The following is an 18,204-nucleotide window of genomic DNA, read 5'->3' as shown; positions in this document are numbered from 1 at the left end:
AATATTAACTACCATTCTTATGTATTGCTTTATTTTTACTAGTGATTTTCAACAAAGGTGGTACTGTCTCTAGGTCAGTGCTATTCAAAATGTGGCCCACGAACCAGAACTGGTCTGTGAACTATTTATTGGCCTGCAATGAGATAAGAGGAAAAACTGACAGTAACCATTTAGACACTTGCATGGTAATTTTTGTCTGTCAAATGCAATAAAATGGAATTTATATTCTGTATGTTTTAATTTATTGTTTTGTTTTCCCCTAGTGACTTTTTTTTTTTTTAATAAAAGTATAGATATTGGACAGATTATGGAGTTGGGGAAGGTAACAACTGGCTTTTTACTACAGATAGTTTGTGAGACACTGCCCTAACAGATATTTTAGGAATGTGTGGAGGTGTTTGGGAGTATAGTATTTGAGGGAATACAAGACATTCTGCTTCCCTTGTTGCTCAGCTGGTAAAGAATCCGCCTGCAATGCGGGAGACCTGGATTCTGTCCCTGGGTTGGGAAGATCCCAACCCCACTCCAGTATTCTGACCTGGAGAATTCCATGGACTATACAGTCCATGGAGTCGCAAAGAATTGGACACAACTGAGCAACGTTCACTTTCACAAGATGTTCTACTGAGCAAAGATTCAGGACAGTAGATATCTTGCAGTGCATTAAACAAGACTGTGTAATGTCTGTCCGACATTTGGTATGACTTTTGAATGTCCTGCTGAACTCAACAAACTACCAATATAATTGCAGAGTGATTTAATATAAAATAATACTGAAATATTATAAATTAGACCAAAAGCCATGAAATTTCAAAGACTTATGGAGAGGAAAATGGAAATAAACACATTGTTATTGAGATTACTGGATAATTTACTTATTTTCTACCCTACATACTGTAACATTTTCAACCATATATTTACTTGTAAAGGGGATAGAGGTCCTGGTCTGTCACCTACCACTGCTATGATCTTCAATTTGGCTGCTAAACTCTCTATGCTCTCAGTTTCCTCCTGTTAAATGAGAAGAATGAAAGTCTTATAATATAAAAATTACTCTTGACAATTTATATAAAGTACATAGCACAGTGCTTAGAAAATAGGAAACATTTCATAAATGTTAGCTATTGTTGTGGGAATATGGATTTATTTTTACATGTGGTACAAGGATAGAGTATAAAAAATTGCAGCAGCCTTATAGTGATAAGACTCAGGATGTGCTGCCCCAGAATACAGCACCTTGGTGTATTGAGTATTCTCAGATGAAGGAATTTGTGAAACACCAGGTAGGAAGGAGTTTCTGACCTTCCCCTGAAGCAGGTCATAAAGGCCTCATGAGGGAGTTGTCCTCCCTGTCCGTGGAGGACAGGAGCCTCCTGTCTCCAAAGACAGAGGGCACAGAGAGTTCTCAGAAGCAGGCTCCACATGTAGCCCATGCGCCTTCCTGTCCTGCCACATCCCTGTGACTTTCCACTCCTCGTCACACCCGGAGTCACAACCCTGAGGCTGAGTTGCTTCTCTGGGTCTTCATTTCCTATGGAGGCACCCCAGTCACATAAAACTTATATTAGATAATTTTGCATGCTTTTCACTTTTTCATCTGTCTTTTGCTGTAGGGGCCCCAAATGAAAACTTAGAAGGGTGGTGGAAAAAGACATGTTTTCTCCCCGCACTCACTGCTTATCCCAACACCATTTATACTAATAAATAATCTTTCCCTACTTTGCTGCTCTTCTTTTGTTTTCTTCTCTATAATAGGTAGTATGGGGTTTCCCAGGTGCATCAGTAAAGGACCCACCTACCAATGCAGGAGACAAGAGTTTGATCCCTGGGTTGGGAAGATTGAGGAGGAAATAGCAACCCACTCCAGTATTCTTGCCTGGAGAATCCCACGAACAGAGGAGCCTGGTGGACTATAGCCCATGGGGTTGCAAAAAGTCAGATGCGACTGAGCAACTGAGCCACATGCTAGAATATATAGTATACCTTGTCCATAATATAACATGCAGCGTTTTACATGTCAAAATATCCGTATCTATATCTATTTACGTCTGTAGTCTTAAAATGAATTCCAAATTGCTGTAATTATTATCTTTTCTTTAATGTGTGGGTTAGTGATCCTTCATTACTTTACTTTTTCAAAAAATTTTTTTTCATACTTATTTTTCCTTTCTCAGACTCTATGTATATATGTATATCGTGATGATTTGACATTTTAAAAAACCTTTTTGTCTGGGGAGGGACTAACGCTCCCAAGCCTAGCCAGTGCTTCAAGATGCACACGGTACCTCTTTGATATGCACTAACCAATTCCAATTCCACATCTCCCAACTGTCTTCTTATCCTATTCTAAAATACTGAGCCAGCATTGCTCCTGCCCTAAATTATCCCCAGGCAAGGTTCCAGCCAAATGGAGACTCTTCCTCCAGGCCAGAGCATTCTGGAATTATTCAGAATAGCCAAAGGTCTAACTTCTTTACTCTATCCGGTCTTGTGGCAAGGGGAAACCCCAATAATGCCGTAATTTACATCCTGGAATGTGAAGTCAAGTGGTCCTTAGAAAGCATCACTATGAAAAAAGCTAGGGGAGGTGATGGAAACCCAGTCAAGCTATTTCAAATCCTGAAAGATGATGCTGTGAAAGTGCTGCACTCAGTATGCCAGCAAATTTGGAAAACTCAGCAGTGGCCACAGGACTGGAAAAGGTCAGTTTTCATTCCAATCCGAAAGAAAGGCAATGCCAAAGAATGCTCGAACTACCGCACAATTGAACTTATCTCACACGCTAGTAAAGTAATGCTCAAAATTCTCCAAGTCAGGATTCAGCAGTATGTGAACTGTGAACTTCCAAATGTTCAACCTGGTTTTAGAAAAGGCAGAGGAACCAGAGATCAAATTGCCAACATCTGCTGGATCATGGAAAAAGCAAGAGAGTTCCAGAAAAACATCTATTTCTGCTTTATTAACTATGCAAAAGCCTTTGACTGTGTGGATCCCAATAAACTGTGGAAAATTCGGAAAGAGATGGGAATACCAGACCACCTGACCTGCCTCTTGAGAAACCTATATGCAGGTCAGGAAGCAACAGTTAGAACTGGACATGGAACAATAGACTGGCTCCAAATAGGAAAAGGAGTACATCAAGGCTGTATATTATCACCCTGCTTATTTAACTTATATGCAGAGTATATCATGATAAATGCTGGACTGGAAGAAACACAAGCTGGAATCAAGATTGCCGGGAGAAATATCAATAACCTCAGATATGCAGATGACACCACCCTTATGGCAGAAAGTGAAGAGGAACTCAAAAGCCTCTTGATGAAAGTGAAAGAGGAGAGTGAAAAAGTTGGCTTAAAGCTCAACATTCAGAAAATGAAGATCATGGATGGCATCTGGTCTCATCACTTCATGGGAAATAGATGAGGAAACAGTGGAAACAGTGTCAGACTTTATTTTTCTGGGCTCCAAAATCACTGCAGATGGTGACTGCAGCCATGAAATTAAAAGACACTTACTCCTTGGAAGGAAAGTTATGACCAACCTCAGTTTAGTTCAGTTCAGTTCAGTCACTCAGTCGTGTCTGACTCTTTGTGACCCCATGAATCGCAGCACGCCAGGCCTCCCTGTACATCACCAACTCCTGGAGTTCACTCAAACTCAAATACATCAAGTCGATGATGACATCCAGCCATCTCATCCTCTGTCGTCCCCTTCTCTTCCTGCCCCCAATCCCTCCCAGCATCTGAGTCTTTTCTAATGAGTCAACTCTTCGCATGAGGTGACCAAAGTACTGGAGTTTCAGCTATAGCAGCATTCCTTCCAAAGAACACCCAGGGCTGATTTCCTTTAGAATGGACTGGTTGGATCTCCTTGCAATTCAAGGGACTCTCAACAGTCTTCTCCAACACCACAGTTCAAAAGCATCAGTTCTTTGGCACTCAGCTTTCTTCACAGTCTAACTCTCAGCTTTCCATACATGACCACTGGAAAAACCATAGCCTTGACTAGACGGACCTTTGTTGGCAAAGTAATGTTTCTGCCTTTGAATATGCTGTCTAGGTTGGTAATAACTTTCCTTCCAAGGAGTAAGCATCTTTTAATTTCATGGCTGCAGTCACCATCTGCAGTGATTTTGGAGCCCCCCAAAAATAAAGTCTAACACTCTTTCCACTGTTTCCCCATCTATTTCCCATGAAGTGATGGGACCAGATCCCCATCTATTTCCCATGAAGTGATGGGACCAGATGCCATGATCTTCATTTTCTGAATATTGAGCTTTAAGCCAACTTTTTCACTCTCCTCTTTCACTTGCATCAAGAGGCTTTTTAGTTCCTCTTCAGTTTCTGCCATAAGAGTGGTGTCATCTGCATATCTGAGGTTATTGATATTTCTCCCAGCCATCTTGATTCCAGCTTGTGCTTCTTCCAGCTCAGCGTTTTTCATGATGTACTCTGCATATAAGTTAAATAAGCAGAATGACAATATACAGCCTTGACATATTCCGTTTCCTATTTGGAATCAGTCTGTTTTTCCATGTGCAGTTCTAACTGTTGCTTCCTGACCTACATATAGGTTTCTCAAGAGGCAGGTCAGGTGGTCTGGTATTCCCATCTCTTTCCGAATTTTCCACAGTTTATTGGGATCCACATAGTCAAAGGCTTTTGCATGGTCAATAAGGCAGAAATAGATGTTTTTCTGGAACTCTCTTGCTTTTTCCATGATCCAGCGGAGGTTGGCAATTTGGTCTCTGGTTCCTCTGCCTTTTCTAAAACCAACTTGAACATCTGGAAGTTCACGGTTCACATACTGCTGAATCCTGACTTGGAGAATTTTGAGCATTACTTTACTAGCGTGTGAGATGAGTGCAACTGTGCGGTAGTTTGACCAACCTAGATAGCATATTCAAAAGCAGAGACATTACTTTGCCAACAAAGGTCCGTCTAGTCAAGGCTGTGGTTTTTCCGGTGGTCATGTATGGATGTGAAAGTTTGACTGTGAAGAAAGCTGAGTGCCAAAGAATTGATGCTTTTGAACTGTGGTGTTGGAGAAGACTCTTGAGAGTCCCTTGAATTGCAAGGAGATCCAACCAGTCCGTTCTAAAGGAGATCAGTCCTGGGTGTTCATTGGAAGGACTGATGCTGAAGCTGAAACTCCAATACTTTGGCCACCTCATGCGAAGAGTTGACTCACTGGAAAAGACTCTGATGCTGGGAGGCATTGGGGGCAGGAGGAGAAGGGGACGACAGAGGATGAGATGGTTGGATCGCAGCACCAACTTGATGGGCATGAGTTTGGGTAAACTCTGGGAGTTGGTGATGGACAGGGAGGCCTGGCGTGCTGTGAATCATGGGGTCACAAAGAGTCAGACACAACTGAGTGACTGAACTGAACTGAACATCACACAATAATATATTTAGAAATATTTAGTCAAGTCTCCAAAGAAAAACTCTGTTGAGGTTATGGTTGGTATTGACAAAAATCTGTGTACTAATCTGGAGAGAAACCCCATGTTTATTGAATATTGCTACATACCTGTAGAAATGTAACTTGTCCCTTTATCATTTTTTCTTTACTGTTTTTTCAGTGTGGAATTTTACATCTATCTAATTAAGGCCATCCCACATTGTTGTTACTAATCAGAAAAGGATCTCTTTTTAAATTTTGTTTTCTAAATTTTTTAGCTTACATATGAAAATATGTACACATGGGTATCTTTTCTTCTAGCACTTTATTTTTATTAATGCCAAGAGTTTAATTGACACCACCTTAAAAAAACAAAAAGTAATGACCACTCTCTTGATTTTTACATGTAGGTATGAGGAATTCAAGCCATTATATTTTTTGATGAAAAATATAAAAAAATTCTCTCCTAAATTATTGTGAAAATTCTTCATAATACGCAGGAAACTTTCATTAGCACAATTACAAAAGTTGCTTATATTTTATGACTGGTTGTCTGAATATTGTGCTAATTATTATTATTTTTTAATGTATATTTATTTATTTTATTTGGAGGCTAATTACTTTACAATATTGTATTGGTTTTGCCATACATCAACATGAATCCGCCACAGGTGTACACGTGTTCCCCATCCTGAACCCCCTCCCACCTCCCTCCCCATATCATCCCTCTGGGTCATCCCAGTGCACCAGCCCCGAGCGTCCTGTATCATGCATTGAACCTGGACTGGCGATTCATTTCACATATGATATTGTATATGTTTCAGTGCCATTCTCCCAAATCATCCCACCTTTGCCCTCTCCCACAGAGTCCAAAAGACTGTTCTATTCATCTGTGTCTCTTTTGCTGTCTCGCACAGAGGGTTATTGTTACCATCTTTCTAAATGCCATATATATGCATTAGTATACTGTATTGGTGTTTTTCTTTCTGGCTTACTTCAGTCTGTATAATAGGCTCCAGTTTCATCCACCTCATTAGAACTGACTCAAATGTATTCTTTTTAATGGCTGAGTAATACTCCATTGTGTATATGTACCACAGCTTTCTTATCCATTCATCTGCTGATGGACATCTAAGTTGCTTCCATGTCCTGGCTATTATAAACAGTGCTGCAATGAACATTGCGGTACACGTGTCTCTTTCAATTCTGGTTTCCTCAGTGTGTATGCCCAATAGTGGGATTGCTGGGTGATATGGCAGTTCTATTTCTAGTTTTTTTAATGAATCTCCACACTGTTCTCCATAGTAGCTGTAGTAGTTTGCATTCCCACCAACAGTGTAAGAGGGTTCCCTTTTCTCCATACCCTCTCCACCATTTATTGCTTGTAGACTTTTGGATAGCAGCCATTCTGACTGGCATGAAATGGTACTTCACTGTGGATTTGATTTGCATTTCTCTGATAATGATCAAATTGCCAACATCTGTTGGATCATGGAAAAAGGAAGATAGTTCCAGAAAAACATCTATTTCTGCTTTATTGACTATGCCAAAGCCTTTGACTATGTGGATCACAATAAACTGTGGAAAATTCTGAAAGAGATGGGAATACCAGACCACCTAACCTGCCTCTTGAGAAACCTGGATGCAGGTCAGGAAGCAACAGTTAGAACTGGACATGGAACAACAGACTGGTTCCAAATAGGAAAAGGAGTACATCAAGGCTGTATACTGTCACCCTGCTTGTTTAACTTATATGCAGAGTACATCATGAGAAACACTGGGCTGGAAGAAGCACAAGCTGGAATCAAGATGGCTGGGAGAAATATCAGTAACCTCAGATATGCAGATGACACCACCCTTATGGCAGAAACTGAGGAGGAACTAAAAAGCCTCTTGATGAAAGTGAAAGAGGAGAGTGAAAAAGTTGGCTTAAAGCTCAACATTCAGAAAACGAAGATCATGGCATCTGGTCCCATCACTTCATGGGAAATAGACGGAGAAACAGTGGAAACAGTGTCAGACTTTTTTGGGGGGCTCTAAAATCACTGTAGATGGTGATTGCAGCCATGAAATTAAAAGACACTTAGTCCTTGGAAGGAAAGTTATGACTAACCTAGATAGCATATTCAAAGGCAGAGATTACTTTGCCAACAAAGGTCCATCTAGTCAAGGCTATGGTTTTTCCAGTGGTCATGTATGGATGTGAGAGTTGGACTGTGAAGAAAGCTGAGTGCCAAAGAATTGATGCTTTTGAACTGTGGTGTTGGAGAAGACTGTTGAGAGTCCCTTGAATTGCAAGGAGATCCAACCAGTCCGTTCTAAAGGAAATCAGTCCTGAATGTTCATTGGAAGGACTGATGCTGAAGCTGAAACTGCAGTACTTTGACCACCTCATGCGAAGAGTTGACTCACTGGAAAAGACTCTGATGCTGTGAGGGATTGGGGGCAGGAGGAGAAAGGGACAACAGAGGATGAGATGGCTGGATGGCATCACTGACTCGATGGATGTGATTTGAGTAAACTCCGGGAGTTGGTGATGGACAGGGAGGCCTGGTGTGCTGCAATTCATGGGGTCGCAAAGAGTCAGACACGACTGAGTGACTGAACTGAACTGATTGATAATGAGTGATGTTGAGCATCTTTTCATGTATATGTTAGCCATCTGTATATCTTCTTTGGAGAAATGTCTGTTTACTTCTTTGGCTCATTTTTTGGTTGGGTTGTTTATTTTTCTGGAATTGAGCTGCAGGAGATGCTTGTATATTTTTGAGATTCATTCTTCGTCAGTTGCTTCATTTCCTATTATTTTCTCCCATTTGAAGGCTGTATTTTCACCTTGCTTAGAGTTTCCTTTGTTGTGCAGAAGCTTTTAATTTTAATTAGGTCCCATTTGTTTATTTTTGCTTTTATTTCCAATATTCTGGGAGGTGGGTCATAGAGGATCCTTCTGTGATTTATGTCAGAGAGTGTTTTGCCTATGTTCTCCTCTAGGAGTTTTAAGGTTTCTGGTATTACATTTAGATCTTTAATCCTTTTTGAGTTTATTTTTGTGTATGGTGTTAGAAAGTGTTCTAGTTTCATTCTTTTACAAGTGGTTGACCAGTTTTCCCAGCACCACTTGTTAAAGAGATTGTCTTTTCTCCATTGTATATTCTTGCCTCCTTTGTCAAAGATAAGGTGTCCATAGGTGTGTGGATTTATTACTGGGCTTTCTAATTTGTTTCATTGATCAATATTTCTGTCTTTGTGCCAGTACCATACTGTTATTTGTGCTAATTAATAAGCTTCTTATAATATAGAATTCATGTACAGCACCTCACTGAATTCACTTAGTTTTATATGCATCTTTCCACAAAGATAAATATTGTAATTGATCTTTACAGCTGGCTTATAGCCCCAGGCAAAGAGATATCTCAAGAAAGAATGGTAAGAGAGGAATCCCTTGGGAAGAGTCACTGTCAGGCTTCAAAACTCACTTAATTTCCTTTGGATGTTACTTTTTTTCAACCTTCTCATAAGCCAGTGTTTCCAAAACTTGAATCAATTCAGATATTCTGTCAAAATTTGCCGTTTTCTATACTGTTAGTTTTTATAGCTTTCTTGCTTTTGATTTACCTTTTTGGTAATTTAGTTTTTTAAATTGATGTGAAACTTAAACACAATGAAATGCACAGATCTTAAGTGTAGAGTTTGATGAGTTTTTCTTAAGCATATAGACCCATGTAACTACCATTCCAGATTAAAATAGAAAACATTTTCATTACTGCCTAAAATTTTCCTAATCAAAGTTTTTAGATATAAATGTATTCTTTTGATGTGAGCTGCATTTTCAAATATAAATAAAATATATATTAATATATAAATTTGTCCATTTATCATTTTAAGTCATCAGTGGAAACCTTCATATAGAAAGTTCTGTTTGTGCTAATTTTAGTTTCCCTGAAAAACTCTGGGTCACTCTAAGGCAATGTTATCAAACTTCCTTCCAGGGGAGTGATTTTAAACAAGATATTCTGTAGTAAGTTAAAAACTAAGCCTGCCCTTTAGGTTTCAAGCTTTACCTCTTTTATCTTAAATTAAAATCTATAGGAATTCTGTGGGATAACTATTAGTAGAAAGTATTAAAATCAGACAAAATGGATTAGTTGTTGATACCCAGAACCTTTTATATATTTGTAAGAACAAGGAGTACTCTTGACTTAGAGTACCTCTTTTCTGATGTGGATGATTCTGTTTGTTTCTTAAATAGAAAAGCCTACTTTGGGACTTGTATATTTGCTTAACCCTTTTTCTGACTTGACTTTCAGTTTATGGATCTGATTTCAGCCAAACTGATCTCCTGGTAGTTTCCTTAAGGTGGTTGATGGGAGTGAGAGGAGTGGGGAATAGAGGGTAAGTGGGCATCAGAGTGCGTGTAGCAGAGCGAACACCTCTTTGTTTTTGTTCCCTGGACAGAAGCTGACCACTTCCTAGAGTGAGGTACTGTTCTCCAAGCGGGCAGGTTGTCATTTAGCAGGCAGCTTACACAGGGCCGGTTTTCCGCCACGGGGCTGTGGGGTGCCTCTTGTTGCCATTTGGGGGTTGCAGGTCCCAAGAGTGCTTTGGGAGGTGGGAGTGGCAGGGTTTTCCTAAACTAGTGACCTGTCCCGGTGTACTGATTTACCTGAGAAGATTTAAAATCTAGTTAGGCAGTAAACAGAAATTCATCTCTATCAGTAATATCCTCTCAACTTCTGAGAATTGTTTTCATCCTAATTATTTTAAAATGTCTTCATTTATAATAATAGAAGATTGGCTTAATTTTTCTTTCTCTACATATGATGCCCATTTGAAAATTCACTCAAGGTATGTATTCACTTGGAATTCAAGTTTAGTAATACTTAAAATCCGGTGTCATAGATTCCAGAAATCCAAAACTTTTCAACCATAACTCTCCACATTTTCTATTCTGTAATTTAACTTTGAACCAGAAAGCAAAAAAAAAAAAAAAAGCTACAAAATGTGATTGCTCTTTTGTTAAGAAACATAAAGCTGTTCAAGTTGAGTCCTACTAATCACACGAAGAGCAAGTGTTGTCCTTTGCTATTTGGGACTGAAGGTTGTTATGCAGCTGTCTTCAGTTTTATTGGTTATATTCATTGCCAGAATAGTTCTTTCTCTTATCCAGAGACACATCTCCAACATAAAGCTACACACACACAATGAGTCTGGGTTTCTTCTCACCATCACCTTCCTCATCCCATTCCATTAAAACCAAAAACCAGTATTACTAATCCATAGAAGTGTGGTTATTGATATACAATAGGAGTTTGAATAATTAGTATATTTTATAGATTCTAGCTATTGCCCTGAATATTAAAAATTATCTTTCTATGCCTAATGAAATAACTACTATTTTCTAATTGGCAAAGGAAAATTGTTATCACTGGAAGAAAATATGCCAGTGAAAATCAGTAAAGTTTACATATAACTTATTAGAATTAATCTATAATTTCAAATTTATAAACATTTGACCTCTGTCCACAGATCTTCAAATTTTATATTTATTTATATTTTGTTCATAGGTCTTTAAAAACCTATAAATTACTACTTTAAAATTCTTTAAAATATTACTAATTTGGGGGTGATATTTTTATTTTTGTTTATGTATTAATGCTTTCCATGCTTAGTTTCTCAGTCGTGTCCAACTCTTTGTGACCCCATGGACTGTAGCCTGAAAGTTCCTCTGTCCATGGGGATTTTCCTGGCAAGAATTCTAGAGTGGGTTGTCATGCGCCCTTCCTGGGGATCTTCCCAACTCAGGGATCAAAGCCAGGTCTCCCACATTGCAGGCAGATTCTTTACTGTCTGAGCCATCAGGGAAGCCAATGAATACTGGAGTGGGTAGCCTGTCCCTTCTCCAAGGGATCTTCCCGACCCAGGGATCGAACTGGGATCTCCTGCATTACAGGCGGCTTCTTTACCACCTGAGCTACCAGGGAAGCCCAAATGGAGATGATAATATCAATCTCAAGAAGGTACTGTAATACTGGAATGGGTAACCATTCCCTTCTCCAGGGGATCTTCCCAACCCAGGGATCAAACCCAGGTCTCTCAAATTTCAGGCAGATCCTTTACTGTCTGAGCTGCCAGGAAAGCCCAAATACTTTCACTTTGCTTCAAAAATAATTTTCTCTGTTATGAAATATGTATTTTAGGTACACATCTTAAATCTGTACTCCCCTACATGCTGGAAGCATGTCACCCAGATCAAACAAAAGGAATTGTAGCTTCTACATTCTTCTATGAATCTAGGTGCAAGAATGTCTTTTGTTTCAAACTCTGGAATCCTCAGAGATCTGATTTAAAGACTTGGATCCAGACAAAATATTTTAAATAATCTTTTTTTAAAAATTATGCTACTCTGCAGTCTGTCTGTCCCTGTATAGGAGAGAGACAATCTTCCTTTGCATGTTGCTGAGGATAAAATGTTCAGAACACTTGACAGTGATCATGGGTCAGAGAATCAGACCACCTATCCTCACTAATCAAGTTAATGGAGAGAAAAATGGCAAAACCACTAATGAAGGTCTCAACATTTGTTCTTTAGTCCAGAAAAAAATGTAATATGTGTCCTATAATCATTGAATGTTCTCAGAACATCTGCTTTTTTGAATTTAATTGAAATAGGTAGATTCTAGAAAGTATTCCTGAGAAACCTTATCTTTTCCCAACATTCCTCTTGCTGAAATACCTAATGACTTAGAAAAAACTGTATAGAAATAGGAATTGTTTTCAACAGACTTGGATTTTTAGGCAGTGTCCAATTGCAGGGCAAATAGTCTAACTTACCAGCTTCATTCAGTCAGATTAACAGCTGACATAAGTTCTACTTTCTTCTGATTTCCATGGGACTCTTTCCTCCATGTTCCTATTAATCCTTCATTTTTTGAAGCTCTCTATAGATATAGTGCAATTTGTGTTGTTTTTTAAAAAAAAACTTCCTGAATCGCTATGTTCTACCTGTGGTATAGATAGATGGTCAAAGATTGTTTAAAAAAAAATAATCGAGTGCAAGACTTGAAAATTTATCAGTGATGTATATAACCATTGGAGTTCCCTTGAGGTGTCTGGTACTTCTGTCCTCAACCAGGACTGGGAGGTGTTAACAGCAGGACTTTTCTTGACTTCTGTCTAAGGTGGTCTAGCAGTCAACTTCTATTTTAGGGGGAAACATTGTCCCATGAATGCCAAAGAATTGATACTTTTGAACTGTGGTGTTGGAGAAGACTCTTGAGAGTCCCTTGGACTGCAAGGAAATCCAACCAGTCCATCCTAAAGGAAATCAGTCCTGAGCATTCATTGGAAGAACTGATGCTGAAGCTGAAACTCCAATACTTTGGCCACCTGATGTGAAGAACTGACTCATCTGAAGAGACCCTGATGCTGGGAAAGATTGAGGGCAGGAGAAGGGGACGACAGAGGATGAGATAGTTGGATGGCATCACTGACTCAGTGGACATGAGTTTGAGTTAACTCCAGGAGTTGGTGATGGACAGGGAGGCCTGGCGTGCTGCAGTCCATGGGGTCTCAAAGAGTCGGACATGACTGAGTGACTGAACTGAACTGAACTGATTCTCCCATGCCTCAGGTCACTGCTTGAGCATACACTCCAGTGTTTTCTCTGGTAAGCTCTTCATGCAGAGAAATCCACAGACCAGTAGTATGAACTTACACATGGCTGAAGAGAGTGCAAGGGACAGCTAGAGGTTGATAAATCATGTTGCCAAGGACTGGTCTCTGATACTGTCCAAACCTCACAGGAATACCCCTCTGCTGAAGACTGACCTGACTGAAGCATTGGTCATTGGCTGCCATCTATGTAAGAAACACCGATTTGTAGATGATCTGTTGAAATCATGCTTAAAATAAGACTAGAAAATGATCATTTCAACCTTCCCTTCTTTTCGAAGAAGTGTTAAAAACAAATATTCTCTGGGCCCGAAGACTTAACTTTATTATTTGTTCTCCCAAGGTACTCAGATTAAGTAATAACCATCATTTACAATGTTTCATGAAACCAGTTTTCATCCTATTCCAAGCATATATTTCCCAGAAGATTTACCAAAGGGGAATGAGAATATTGGCTTTTCCTTCTATATAATGACTTTTGACAGGAGTTTATGTACATTATTCAAGGTACAGATTCATTCTTCTGTCAAAATAGGCAGCTCTTTAGTGATTATTGACTGACAATTATTCTCAGAAGATTACAAAATGTATTTATGTATTCAGTGAGCATAAAATGCTGATCAAAACTTTACGCCCTCAGATTTAATACAGCTAACAAACTTGTTCTTCTCACTAAAGAGATTTTTAATTTCAGGACTTCCTTGGCAGGCCAGTGTTTACCACTTCATGCTCCCACTGCTCGTTCAATTGCTGATCATGGAACTAAGATCCCACATGCCATGTGGCCAAAAAAAAAAAAAAAGATATTTAATTTAGATGAGGAAATGGGCAATGTCAAGTCAGTTTTGCAGATTACATGAATCCGATATAAATAAACTTCTTATAGATTTTTTGTCCTTTGCAATTAAAGGCAATTCTATCATTTGCCATTCTAGTTTGCAATCCTAATTATCATTAAATATATATTTTCCTTTTCAGTAAATGGCATATGTTCTGTATATATACACTTCTTTGTTTTACATCCAACAAGAAAAGAATTAATACTTGCTTTGTTTTTGTTAAAATCCATGATACTTACCTAGTAATATATTTGTTTGGATGGTATTAAAATCAATGATACTTACCTAGCAATATATTTGTTTGGATGGTGCCGGCTAGGTCAGTCACCTGAAGAGCTTATTTAAGTACGGATTCTGGGCTCCACCCCCAGACTATCTGATTTGGGGTGGGTATATTTGCATTTCTAACAAGCTCTCAGGTGTTACTGATTCTGTCCTGTCATGGCTCTAGTTCTGAATAGCATTGGCTGGACAACATAGGTCAGTCAGCTTTACAACACAGGAAGAGAAGGAGAAGACATGGAGTAGATAAAGTAGATCTTTCATATCTACTTGTAGTGGGTTGGATGGTAGCCTCCAAAAGATAGGTCCACCAGGATCCTCAGAATGTGACCTTATTTGGAATAAGGATCCTTGCACATCCATTGGGTAAGGATTTTGAGATGAATTCATCTTGGTTAATGTGGGCCCTCCATCCAATGACAAGTGTTCCTATAAGAGACACATATCTATCCTTCAGAATAGTAAGAAAATAAACTTTTGGTACTTCACCAAATTTGTGGTAACTTGTTATGGCAGATTTGGAAAACTGATCTATGACCAAAGTCCAACCATATCAAAGTGCCAAGTACCCTCTGTCATATGGTTTAATGAAAAAGGAGACTCCTGACCAGGTAGACTAGTATAACAGTGAAATAGTGACTGCACATCACCTAATTTCTAAGCACTGTTGGATACTTTCTGGCATGTTATTTAATTTAATCTCCCCTCATATGCCTTGAGGTAGAAGGCTCATTTAGTTAGAAAATATTTAATAAATATTTTTATTTATTAAAAACAAAGGAAATAAAAATATCCTTATGCCAAGCTCTTGCTGGATGTTAAGAGAGGTCAGTGACTCACTGAAGGTGACCTTGCTGGTAGGTGCCAGGGTCTAGATGAATCCTTTCAGATTCAATGCTTATCCCCATCCACTATACATCATCAAAAGCTAGAGGAAGAGGCACACTTCGGTTCAGTTCAGTTGCTCAGTCGTGTCTGACTCTTTGAGACCCCATGGACTGCAGTATGCCAGGCCCCCCGTCCATCACCAACTCCTGGAGTTAACTCAAACTCATGTCCATCAAGTCAGTGATGCCATCCAACCATCTCATCCTCTGTCGCCCCCTTCTCCTCCTGCCTTCAATCTTTTCCAGCATCAGGTCTTTCCAAATGAGTCAGTTCTTCTCATCAGGTGGCCAGAGTATTGGAGTTTCAGCTTCAGCATCAGTCCTTCCAATGAATGCTTAGGATTGATTTCCTTTAGGATGGACTGGTTGGATCTCCTTGCAGTCCAAGGGACTCTCAAGAGTCTTCTCCAACACCACAGTTCAAAAGCATCAATTCTTCAGTGCTCAGCTTTCTTTATGGTCCAAATCTCACAGCTATACATGACTACTGGAAAAACCAAAGAGGCAAGGGCATCTGAGGAGTGTTAAACAAAGTAGAGAGGAATTTATTATCACCAACACAACTCACCCTCATTTATGGAAGTTGTCTAATAGTATTTCTCTCTACTAATACCTATAAAACACTTTTCACTTTGTTACCTATGGTTTTTCCAGTAGTCATATATGAATGTCACAGTTGGATCATAAAGAAAGTTGAGCACCAAAAAACGGATGCTTTTGCATTGTGATGCTGGAGAAGACTCTTGAAAATCCCTTTGAAAGTAAGGAGATCAAACCAGTCAATCCTAAAGGAAATTAACACTGAATATTCATTGGAAGGACTGATGCTACAGCTGAAGCTCCAATACTTTGGCCACTTGATGCACAGAACCAATTCATTGGGAAAGACTCTGATGCTGGGAAAGATTGAAGGCAGGAGGAGAAGGGGACAACAGAGGATGAGATGGTTGGATAGCATCACTGACTGAATGGACATGAGTTTGAGCAAACTCTGGGAGATAGTGGAGGACAGCGGAGCCTGGTGTGCTACAGTTCATGAGGTTACAAAGACATTGCGGCTGAACAACAACCTTGTTACCTGAATTTCACTTCCACTTGTGACCACCACCCTTTCGCTTCATATTCAAATATGCGTATAATGTGAGCTGATCCTAAATAGCAAGATAGAAATAAAGTGTTACAATGTCTTTGTGGATGTAGACCATTGATTTAAACAATAGTATTTTTATATGCTTTTTTTTTTTACCATATAAATATGTAAAGCAGTCTTGGAAAAGCTATATGAATATCATGTGTGAAAGTTGCCCAGTCATATTGGACTCTGCAACCCCGTGGGCTATATACAGTCCATGGAATTCTCCGGGCCAGAATACTGGAGTGGGTAGCCATTCCCTTCTCCAGGGGATCTTTCCAACCCAGGAATCGAATCTAGGTCTTCTGCATTGCAGGCAGATTCTTTACTGTTTGAGCCACCAGGGACCTTGAGGTTAAGATCACAAAAAGAAGACCACTTAAATCTCTAGTATCATAATAATATGAACTTCCTGAATGTTTCATACAAACTTCCTTTGAGAGATTATTAAGATATAACTTTTTAATGAGAAATAAATTTAAATTATCCCATTTTACCTGTAAATTCTTCATCAGGTTTCTCCTTGTAATTCTGTTTCTCTGTGTATATTTTAAGGCTAAGAGTTTGGTATACACAGGTTAAGGACTGTTATATTTAGATGGTAGATTGTTTCTTTTAGCATTAAGGAATAACCCTTTTTATCTTTGATTATGCTTTTTGCCTTAACATCTGCTTTTTTCTAACAGTAGTATTGCTATACCAGGTTCCTTTTGTTATTAATCATTAATATATTCTGTCTCCTTTCTTTCAATTTTTCCAAGTCACTGCATTAAAAAAATTTTTTTACCTTTATTCTTGCCAGGAAGGTGTAACTTAATTTTAAACTATTAAACTCAGTGGTTTTTAATATACTAACAGTTGTACAAGCATTACTACTATCTGATTTCAGAACATTTTTTCATACTACCAAAAGAAAACCTGATATTTGTTAGAAATCACTACTCATTTCCACATCCCATGGTCCTTGGCTATCAGTAATGTACTTCTGTGTCTGTAGAATTTGCCTTTTCTGGGCATTTCAAATAAGTGAAATCATTGAACATGTGGCCTTTTGTGTCTGACTTTTTTAACTTTTTACTTTGCATAATGGTCTCAGGATTCATCCATGTTGTAGTATGTGTCAGTGGTTCATTATTTATAAAAGCAACATCATATGTCATTATATGGATAACCTGGCTTCCCCAGTGACTCAATGGTAAAGAATCTGCCTGCAATTCAGGAGATGCAGGAGATGAAGGTTCAATCTCTGTGTCAGGAAGATCCCCTAGAGGAGGACAGGGCAACCCGATCCAGTATTCTTGCCAGGAAGATCCCATGGCCAGAACAGCCTGGAAGGCTATGGTCCTTGGGGTCACAAAGAGTCAGACACGACTGAAGTGACTGAGTACACATATGGATATACCACATATTCAGTTCAGTTCAGTCACTCAGTCACGTCCAACTCTTTGCGACCCCATGAATTGCAGCACGCCAGGCCTCCCTGTCCATCACCAACTCCTGGAGTTCACTCAGACTCATGTCCAGCAAGTCAGTGATGCCATCCAGCCATCTCATCCTCTGTCGTCCCCTTCTCCTCCTGCCCCCAATCCCTCCCAGCATCAGAGTCTTTTCCAATGAGTCAACTCTTCGCATGAGGTGGCCAAAGTACTGGAGTTTCAGCTTTAGCATCATTCCTTCCAAAGAAATCCCAGGGCTGATCTTCAGAATGGACTGGTTGGATCTCCTTGCAGTCCAAGGGACTCTCAAGAGTCTTCTCCAACACCACAGTTCAAAAGCATATGGACATTTAAATTCTTTCTCCTTTTGGACTATCATGAATAATGCTGTTATTCACATTTATAGTTTCATAGTTATGACCAGACACAATCTTTTACATGTGTATATGATTCATTTATGTTGGGTATATACCTAGGAGTGGAATTGCTGGATCATAGGGTAACTCTACACTTAACATATTGAGGAATTATCACACTGTATTCCACAATGGCTC

The 18,204-nt window shown here is 39.2% G+C and overlaps 1 protein-coding gene across 1 annotated transcript in view; it reads left to right on the top strand.

Annotated features, from left to right (window-relative positions):
- Window positions 1–18,204, top strand: part of ZCWPW2 (zinc finger CW-type and PWWP domain containing 2) — a 142,811-nt gene that overhangs the window by 108,720 nt on the left and 15,887 nt on the right. The gene's annotated exons all lie outside the window — the stretch shown is intronic.

The sequence above is a fragment of the Bos indicus x Bos taurus genome, chromosome 22, assembly GCF_003369695.1.
Source record: "Bos indicus x Bos taurus breed Angus x Brahman F1 hybrid chromosome 22, Bos_hybrid_MaternalHap_v2.0, whole genome shotgun sequence".
In the NCBI taxonomy this organism is placed as follows: Eukaryota; Metazoa; Chordata; class Mammalia; order Artiodactyla; family Bovidae; genus Bos; species Bos indicus x Bos taurus.
The sequence above is the reverse complement of the archived record's forward strand: the minus strand, read 5'-3'. Positions and strand labels throughout refer to the sequence as shown.